This window comes from Cygnus atratus, chromosome 2 (assembly GCF_013377495.2).
Source record: "Cygnus atratus isolate AKBS03 ecotype Queensland, Australia chromosome 2, CAtr_DNAZoo_HiC_assembly, whole genome shotgun sequence".
In the NCBI taxonomy this organism is placed as follows: Eukaryota; Metazoa; Chordata; class Aves; order Anseriformes; family Anatidae; genus Cygnus; species Cygnus atratus.
In genome coordinates, this window is record NC_066363.1 from 53,813,301 (window position 1) to 53,823,380 (window position 10,080).

At 49.6% G+C, this 10,080-nt stretch overlaps 1 protein-coding gene across 18 annotated transcripts in view; it reads right to left on the bottom strand.

Annotated features, from left to right (window-relative positions):
* ATXN1 (ataxin 1) overlaps positions 1 to 8,139 on the bottom strand; it is a 215,768-nt gene extending 207,629 nt beyond the window's left edge. For 6 of the 18 annotated variants that reach the window (XR_007707795.1, XM_050708625.1, XM_035549614.2 and 3 more), the window contains exons 1-2: positions 7,858 to 8,139; positions 1,716 to 1,851 (exon numbers count right to left, since the gene is read on the bottom strand). The gene's annotated coding sequence lies outside the window, so the exon portion shown is untranslated. Of the gene's footprint in view, positions 1 to 1,715; positions 1,852 to 6,383; positions 6,484 to 7,060; positions 7,190 to 7,492; positions 7,583 to 7,857 lie in introns of those variants that run through there. The other 12 variants (XR_007707794.1, XM_050708619.1, XM_035549620.2 and 9 more) reach the window with 7 other exon arrangements.
* Between the last annotated feature and the right edge of the window lie 1,941 nt (positions 8,140 to 10,080).

The window sequence follows — 10,080 nt, forward strand, 5'->3', positions numbered from 1 at the left end:
TCACACTACACCGGTACAGGAAAAAAAAAGCAGTACAGTCCGTATTCCTGCCGTGCCTGTAGCTGAGCCAACTATAGCAGCCTTAACTAGGTTATTTTTTTTAAAATGCAAAATGTTCGTAACATATATTCATTTTTATGCAATCACAGGAAACGCCAGACGCTAAAATACTTGAGGTGACTTAGCGATAGGTTGTGGGTAGCACAATGTGATTATTCACAGGATTTGACCAATATACTACAAGTGATTACTTCTAGTTAAGAGACAGAAGCCTTTCCTGTAGTAATTGTTCCTGTAAATAAATACAATTTCATACAACCTAAGCCAATTCTGAAAAAAAAATGAAATGCTTTGTGGAAATGTTCATGTCATAACAAAAAGCTTCCTTCTATTTGATCTCCCAAGCCAAGAGCTGCTACCAAGTCAGTTTTCTTCCAAAACCGAAAGATGAAATGTGTCAGCGCACGGGCACTTTGGCTTTTCAGTCTCCAGAAATTCGTATCGCTCCAAAGAGGTATATTGGTTACAATCCACCCCCACCATTCAAGCTCATTTGTAAACCCTAAGAGGCACGTCTTTACATGTAACTGCTTGCTTAGACAACTTCCCTTTAGAGCACAGCACCCTGCCCCACAGCCACAATAAAATGTAAATTATGTGCCACACACTTCTCTATGACATGCTGTATACACTGAAAAGTTATTCTACAATGAAGACTTTCTGGTCAGCCCCTCACAAATAGAATGCTATAGTAATTGAATTTTCTGGCTGTGCATAGGGAAAAAAAAAAAAAAAAAGAAAACCACCCAGAATTTCTGCAAGTAACCACTACATTTAAATTTCTTTTATTTAAAGACACCAGCAATTTTCTTATGACCTTTTATCTCTTTTTTTTTTTTTAAGCATTAGCAGTATTGCCAATCCCAAGCACTCAGAAATCATAAAACAGGTCCAAAAAAATCAGGCTGGCTTAATGACAATCAGATTAAAGAAATAAAATAAAAATTTATGTTCTTTTTATTGGCAGTGTGATTGTTGAGCCTTGAGACTTGGTTCCTTCAAGGTATTCTCCCCAGCCATGTGGGAAGGAGGGGGAAAGGAAAGGAAGAGGAGAGGGAGCAGAGACTGATAGATATGCACGGTTACATCCTGTCTGGTTCCAGAATTTCAGGGCAACAAAATCAGAAAAATTGCAAACATACCTCAAACTAGTGTAAAAGACACCCGGGCATGTCAGTAGTGACTGGCTATCCTGGCAAGTATCCTCATGCCATACACAGTTTAGCACATGAGAAAACCAGGATGCTGGAAAAGTCCAACAGGCTGCAAGCAACAAGAACCACTAAAAATGTTCATAAAAGCGCAGGAAGGATTTATATAATTACATGCGTGGCATTTTACAACAAAAAAAATCAAAGACTGTAACCTTTTCCATTCATACGCCAACCTTTTAGCCACTGAGCATACTCTGACCTGAGGTGAACATGAAACCACTCATCTGGAACCCAGTGTCCTGTAAGTCACCAAACTGAGTCACCAGTTAATGGAATTTTTCTGACGAGAGTTTCTCAAGGACCTCTACTGCCAGGCAAGGGAAGTACAAACATTTCATGGGAAGGTAATCGCAGACACCACACCGTTCAGGTGTCCGTGTTGACCAGAACCCAGAGCAGACAGCGTACGCTTAGAGGAAATAAAAGGCGTTATTTTCTCACCTTATTAACGGTGCATCTCTGTACGGCGAAAACAAAAGCAAAGGTGGTCACTGTGCTACAGGGGTCAACAATAAATTCACAGCTTGTATTGCTTTCCCGTCTGGCTTGGCCTGCGATGTGACTCTTGATCCAGAAGCTGAGGAGATGGAAACCAACATGAAAAGAAACAAAAACACAATTAAGAATCAAGCAATTTACGAGACGCTAAATCACCCCAAGGAAGACTGAGAAAGGCTGCTTTTACTATTACTCAAGCACAAATAAAACTATGGATTTAATCCCGCAGCCAGAGCACATACAGGAGAGAACGTAGCCCATTTAGTCAGACTGAGTGCTCTTTTCCTAAATGTGATCTTAATGAGGTAAAGAATCATAAGCAAGTTGAGATGACTGTCATTGCTGCCAACAAAACACATTTTGTTTGAGGAGGGGCATCATCCAGAAAACCCACTCCTGCGACTACTAAAATCAGATGAAAAACAAGTAGCTTTGCGAATGTAGCATTACCTTGCGCCCTGTTTTGTCAAGGTAACATCGGCATGCTAGAGGCGATGCATTTTACCCCAAGTGCCCAAATAATATGATTAAAGGAAAACACTACCAGTGTGATTTTTTCTTCTATTTCTGAATTTTTCTTCAGTAAAATTACAAAGAGCCAGCATTGAATTTCTGCTGACATCACATATTAAACAAAATACATTTTGTTTTTTTCACTTGGAATCTCACCAAGTATTTTTATCACTCTTGGGACAATAAAAGGATTTAGTGAGACCGTTTCTCCCTCACTGAGAAGCATTTTTGTTGTTTCAGTTTATGAGCATACTTATTCGTTCCTATTTATGGAAGGATTTACACACATACTTAACTCCAGATAGGTTCTTTAATCAATCCTCATTCAGCAAAACCCTCGCTGGGACATGTACTGAAGTAACTTTGCAGACTGGGACTGATACACGCACACAGATTTGCATGTGTTTTAGAGCCGTCCCAGACTACACCTCGGGGTAGGGGGAGCATCAAGCATTACACTCTCAATGTATGTGCTGAGATCAAAAAGGAACTAAGGTCATCGATTCAGTTTTCATCTTCTCACAGAAGTCTGGAGTCTGCAAAGTTTCTTACATTTAAAAACATGAGTCATGTATCAGCTAAGCCAAAACCAAGCTAAAATCCTCAACTTATAAAGAACGTGAACCACTGTACAAGACGTGCATATGACCTCAGATTCCAAAATACAGTGCCTTCGTCCAAATACCTACTTATTTATTTATCTCACTTAAGAGACCTGTATAAAAGTACAACAAAATGAGGAGGTCAGGATTTTCAGCTTGCAAAGCTTAGGCTTTGAAAAGTATACAAGTTCCTACACAGAAGTCACTGGAATATAGCAGGCCAATTCTTTGAACTGAACTATTTACCTGTGCCAAGCCTGTCGTACTTCTATTCCTCGTGCTAATTATATTTTTATTTGCTAAAGCAGAGGTGGTTTCGGTAGCCTCCAAAGAGACCTCCATTTAGATCTGTTATCTGAACTCTGTGACTTGTACACAGTGTGCCTGTACAGTCTCCCAAATCGGAGCTCATCCCGAACCTGTGTGCCTGGCCTGAGACTGCCCCACCGTCCGACTCCTCTCAACCCGCACCAGCGCGAGCTGCCTCCCACACTGGAGCAGGTCTGCAACCAGCGAACGCGTCAGGCCATCTATGCAATTCTGACACGCATTTCCTTTAAGCCCTGCGATACTTCTTCATTGCATTTCCCCTTCAATTAGTACACCACAACAAAAGCAACTACACTGCATGAGCAATGACAATGACAATCCTGGCTGCCATGTACCAAGACGGGCCGCTCAACTTCAGCGAGAGGAAAATTAGGCCTTTATTTTGCTTTACTAGCTATGGTGCTAAAACAATTATTTTCAAATTCTGATGTTTAAATCATTAGTTGCTTTTCAGGTGACTGCATTTAATGCCTATTTTCTTAATTAACATGAAACTAGGCCACTGGATCTATTACATAAAAAAATTGTTAAATGAAATTCCAGGTCTCTTGTAAGAGTATCTTAAAATTAGACTAGTTTTTTCAGCCTTTCTGAATAAATCAAATCAGGCCAGAAGGGCAAGAGAGAAGAGTTGCACTGTTTATTTTCAAAAAGTCTTTTAACTCTGTATATATGGCCTTTTTGAAAATAATTACTTTCTAATGCTCTTAGTCACACAGGTAATTTGTCTTACAATAAAATATGTATAAGCAGCACGAGGCAGGCAGCGGCTCACTGTACAGGAGCCGTGCTGCGTGCGATTATTTCACTTTCTGCAGCCGGTCCCCCCAGCAGGCTCTTCTATTTCCAGCCACCCCCTCGGCACGGTGGCCCGTAGCGGAGGCGGCCGTGCAGAGGGGAGGATATTCCTTCCTAGCACGGAGAGCAAGTTAGTCAAGGCTGCCCTTCGGTGTATGAAACTGCCTATCCATGCTCTCGCCCCTCTGAGGAGAAATGCCTCCGGGCTGAGACCTGCCAGCTCGCTGCACCGGGACTGCCGGCCACTGCAGGAGCCGAGCCGCTGGCGGGCGTTCCTCCTTCGTCCTCCAAGTGCGCCGCTGCAAGCCCAGCGCTGTTAAAAATACCTGTTTCGCTGAGACGGTTCTGGGCAGCGTTACGCTCCTGCCTGGTACTACGAGCTGCGGGCGCCGGTGATTTCTCATCATCGAGACATGAAATCCTCCGGGCCAAGCTCCATAGCAGCGTAAATGCACACGAGATTAGTGGCTGGGAGAGAGGTGTTCGCCGCTTCAGCACCTGGCTGAAGCAGCTCCTTCATCAGGCAAAAATCCTATTAAAGCCCACAGTGCTTTTTGCCGTAAAAAGAGAGAGAGAAAATTATGGCTATACGCAGCAGATCACTTTCTGAGCTCTGTTACTCTACTACATGCCTGGATTAAGTCCAATAAATGGAGTTATTCTAGATATACACCCGTGTAAGTGGCTCACAAGCCAGTCCACTGGAGTCGCTCCAGGCTTACGGCATTAGAGCAGAGCGCCAAATTTGGTGCCTTAAAAAAATTATACCTGCATTTGTGCAAGGGTGGCACAAGTTAGTGGTGCCCTAGCACTGAGAACGAAGAGAGACAGACATTCCTCGGTTAAACACATTTTTAAGAGCAGTACACAGCTCTAAGCTAATTAGACTGCATATTTTTTCAAGGCATTACAAACTTTGGGGCAGAAAGTCTCTTGTTCTACTGCTATAATATTTAGATGAGCACAAATGGAAAAAAAAAGGCAAAAAAAAATCAGAATATCGGAAATGAATTATTTGTTGATAAGAAAATTGGTTTTAATACTATATACTCCTTGGGATTTTTAATCATGAGAAAAATGATGTTTCACCTAAAACATAAAAGGGCCCTGTGCTCTCTGAGAACCACAGAGAGACCCTAGCAGCTGTGAGTGCCGATAGAGGTAGCTGATATTACCAGTTTTAATTTCACTGGCCAGAACGTGCTCAGCACCTTGCACGTGAGCGGAGAACTCCAAGGCTGTGGCCTAAAATCCCAGCGCTTGGATGGGAGCTGCCACAAACTTCCGACTGACTGCAGCCACCGAACGGTTAAAAGAGCCAGCCGCGGAGAAAGGGAAACTCCGAGGAAAGTTTTATGCGAGCTTTTATAAGCGAGGTGCATTCTTACAGAGCACCACACCTTTGTTAATTTGCTAGCAGCGAAGGCAAGCAAGCGGAGCTGAGGATTTAGCTAACTTGATAAGCACGCCACACGCCGCCTGATCCGCCCGATACCACCGGGTACGCGGAGAACACCCTTCCCGAGAAGTTCAGCCATCGGGAAATGATCGCCGGCATCCTTCAATTTTCTGCAAGGGCAAGCCAGCAGCCGAGGCGGCCGCGCAGCACAAACACGGCGCACGCAGGGCTCGAGGTAGCCCGGGCACACGCCACGCACGCACACCTGAATGGACGAGGAATCCTGTCTGTTACCATGGCAGCCTGATCTAATTACATGACTGATCAGGGCTGGAGTAAGCGCTGCAAGCCTACACCGCTGACATGTAGCTGCATGACGAGACAGACAGACAGACGGACCGGCGGGCGCGGAGGAGCAGCTCTCAGCCTCTGCGGCATGTAAGAGGGGACGGGGAAAGCCGCCCTTCGGAAAGAGCAGCTGCCTGCAACGACTGGACGGCTTGTACCGACACATCAGGGGCGACAGCACACGATTACAACTTACTACTACCCCGCAGCATCTCCAAAATGACTGCGCCTTCCTCGGCCATCCTCAATTTCCCTCTCCCCCATTCATAGCCCTCGCCAGGGAACTGAACCGCCTGCACCAGCCGAGCAGAAAGGGATGAAGGCGAAGCCTGGATTTTCCTGTAGTGGAAGGCTTCGTTCGAAACTGAAATTAAAAGTCCTTGACTTCCCAGTATGTAAGCAAAGCAACTCACTACGCCTGACCACATCTGACACGTAAAGTAACCCTTACTGCATAAAACACATAACCGTGAGCATTAAAGGTTAAAGTGTAACCTGCCTTGCAAAATATGAATTTCTTTACCATATGAAACGGAGAAGGTCTCCAAGCAAAGGTCATGTACCTGCACAATTCCCCATCCGCACAAAGAAAACGTTTGCGAGGGTGAACATTTTACAAACCCGAGTTTCTCCAGCTGGGCACAGGAGGAACGATCCGAATTTCGCCCGATCCTAGCCGGAGCTCGGGCTCGGGGGAGAGAGATGCTGCTTGGAGGAGTCCCTATTACACGGCATACGGTAAACAAAATAAAAATAGCCTGTCGTTCTTGTTATCTACACAGTGCATTATATAACGGGCTTCCGACTTGTTTTCTTTTCTATTATTACTCTTCAGCAATTCCTCCTCTTCAATAGCACGCAAATCGCTCCCAATTCTGTCATTTTATTATTATCGCTATTACTATTACGGCAGGAGCCAGCGTTTTCCAGCACGCTTTAAATTAGACTTTAATCTCCCGAGGAATCGCATTCACGGACCCAGCACCCACAACACGTACGGAAGGGAGGGGGGGGGGGGTCATTTATTCCTCTTCTGCCGGCAAACTACCACCCCTTTAGGCTTAAAAAATAATAAAAACGAAACGGAGAGATGCCACCAAAACCCACCGCCAGACCCAACGCGGCGGCGGGGACGAGCCCGAGCCCGGGACCGCCGCCGGCTCCTGCGGGCAGGGAGCGGAGGGGGGGCGGCCTCCCCATGCCCCTGCCCCCGTGTCCCCCTGTCCCTGTGTCCCCATGTCCCCGTGTCCCCGTGTCCCCGCCGGCCCCCCCGCCCCGCTCCCCCCGGCCGGCGGTACCGGGTGGCGTCCAGCGGCCGGCCTGGGCCCGGGGCGAAGCGGCTCGGGGCTGCCGCCGGGCACATCCCCGGCCCAGCGCCGCCTCCTCCTCCTCCTCCTCCTCCTCCTCGGCCGCCTCCTCGCTTCATTCACCCTCCGGCAGCCGCCCAGCCCCGTACTACGTACGCCGGGAGGCGGCCGCCGGCCCAGCCGGCACCCGGCCCGCCCGCCGGGCCCGCACGGCCACCCCCTGCGGTGTGTGTGTGTGTGTGTGTGTGTGTGTGTGTGTGCGTGCGTGCCCCTGACACACTCGTACACACACACACACGCAGTGTCGCCGCCCCGTCACGCACCGCACCCCGTGTCACACACACACACACACCCCGTGTCACCCCCACCACCACCACACACACACACACACACACACACACACACACTCACACAAACACACACCCCGAGGCCGCCGCTCGCAAAATGTCCACCCTCCCCGCGGCCACCGGCACCCCTCCGCAATCCTCCTCCTCCTCTTCCTCCTCCTGCTTCCTCACCCCCCGGGCGGCCTGAGGAGGAAGAGGAGGAGGAGGAGGAGGAGGAGGAAGAGGAGGACCCCCCCCACCCGCCGCCCCTCGGCCATTTCGCGGCCCCCGCCCGGGGCCGGCCGCATCGAGCTGCCCCCCCCCCTGCACAGCAGCACCCCAAAAACCCCGGCCCTGTGTTTTTCCAGCTGGAAATCGCCGGCGGTTTTGCAGCCTAAACAAGGGAAGGAACCCCGGGGGGGGGGCAGGCAGAAAGCAGAGGAGGAAGAAAAAGGCACTTACTGTAAAGTGTCAGTGGAGGTGGGGTTGGCGGGGGGGTCAGACAGAGGCTCGCACACAAATGTCTTCCTAGCGGCTCACGGGGCTTGGGGCTGATTTTTTTTTTTTGGGGGGGTGGTGGTGGTGGGGGTGTTGTTTGTTTTGCTCCTTCCCCCTGCAGTGACACGGGTCCGGGATGTCTCCGGCGCTGTAGTAGAAATGATGTCTGCGGTGCAGCGCCCGCTCCCTCTCCGCTCTCCAGTATGTAAATGTGTAAGAGCAGCCAAATATGGAGCAGTTGGCTGCCTCTGCAACAGCTCAAGGATCCGACTTCATGCAAAAGAGGGGGGGGAAGGGAGGAGGAGGAGGAGGAGGAGGAGGAGGAGGAGGAGGAGGAGGAGGAGGAGGCAAGGCAACACTCTGGCAGGCGGCCAAGCGAGCCGCACAGCTTATTGCATACGCGCAGCACCGCCGGGCCCAGCCGGCCTTAACCCTTTGCGGGGCCGCCCCGGGGGTGGTGGGGACCCGGGGTGGGGGGATCCGGGGTTTGGGGGGCTCCGGGGGGGTGCCCCCCCGCGGCTACCCTCGGCCCGCAGCCCCCGGGTGAGGCCGGCCGGCTGCCCTCTGCCGCCGCTGCCTTGGGCACGCTGCATGGCGGGGACCTGGCAGCAGTTTGCAGGGTGAAGTAAATGAGCTGGGGAGACAAAAAAAAAAAAAAAAAAAAAAAGAAGAAAACAAAAAACACAACGCTATATTGTTTAACCGGGAGGGGAGAAACGGCTAGCGAAGCGCGCCGTCCTTCAGAAATGGCAGGGAACGCTGGTTTGAGGGATGCGTGGAAATCGGTTGCTCGGTCGAGGCCGGTCTGCCTCTCTAGGGGAGGAAATAAAACTGTGCTGGAAGCCAGGGAATGCTCTGAAGCAGCCTCTGTGAGAGTCAGAAGAGGGTGATTTTATTTAAGATGCCATATTGCATTTCACTGTGGAGAACTGCAAAGCGTTGTAGAGCAAGAGCCCGCATCCCACTCCCGTTTTCTGAATTAGTTTTATTTATCCGGATCCTTGGCATATGCTTGAGTTGCTTTGTAGAGAGTACCTTCCACTTCATTCAGACCACAGCGACTCTGACTCATACCGTCACTGAACTACAAGACAGGCAGGGCTGAACCACGCATGTTTGGGTACTAACTCCCTCTGGATTCCTCAGCACGCATTTCATCAAAATCCCCCCGCGTCTCTCCCAGCTGTACGCAGACCACTGCGAGCCTCTCCCAAACGCTCCCCCGGCAGGGCAACTTACGCTTCACCGATGCTCCAGTGCCCGCTCCTTACCCTCTTGCTTCTCTCAACATGCGTCTCTGCCATGCCATAAGCTGCAGCGACCGGCGGGCAAGTAATGAGCACGGATGCAAAGTGTTGACCAGAGAAAATACTGCCCGCCTTCTGGACTGGCTCGGTCTGGCCTTTGAGTCTTAGAAGAAATGACAAAATGCCAAATCACCAAGTCAGGTACACCTTGAGGAAATAAGTTACGGACAAATGAATGGGAGGAATACAGCCAAAGGATAGTGGGCTGCTCTGTTTGCATGCAACCTGACAGTGGTCCGCAAGGAAGCATTCGCTCTGCTTTTGCACCATGAAGGGAGGTGCAGCACTGAGAAACCCTCTCCCCACCCCGAAGGCACTGCAAACAAAGTTGCATACATACCAAAGGCCCTGAGGTACCAGCCACAGGGAGCTGGGTGCTGTGTGGTCACCGGCCCCAGCTCACAGGCCTCAGAAAGGCTCCAGGAGTGCCGTCGGCATGCTCCCTGCCACGTGGCCATCTAGGCCAGGCTGCTCGCTGCAGCTTGGGCCCATTCGCCCCCACCACCACAGTGAGCTCCAAGCCACCAGATCTCCAGTGCAGATACATCTCTCATGTGTCGATAGATATTAGCACCGGATTTTAGCATTAGATCTAGTGTTAGCATCTAGGTGCAAAATACCCTAGCGCTCTGCCAGTGTGCAGACGAGCAGAGTAGTCCCTTCTCTAAAGGGCTGTGCTAGCTCTCCGTAATTGCCAGAGAATTTAATAACAACACTGTGAGCTGCAGAGCTCTTGATTTAGTGTTGATACTGTAATATAGACTGGCTTTATGAAGCTTACGGATCTTTTACCACTGCAACTTCTACGTCTTTAGTTCAGGTTCACTATGAAATCCAACATCATTTGCCACCTTAGGAGTGGTCTGGGGACAGAAGCAGC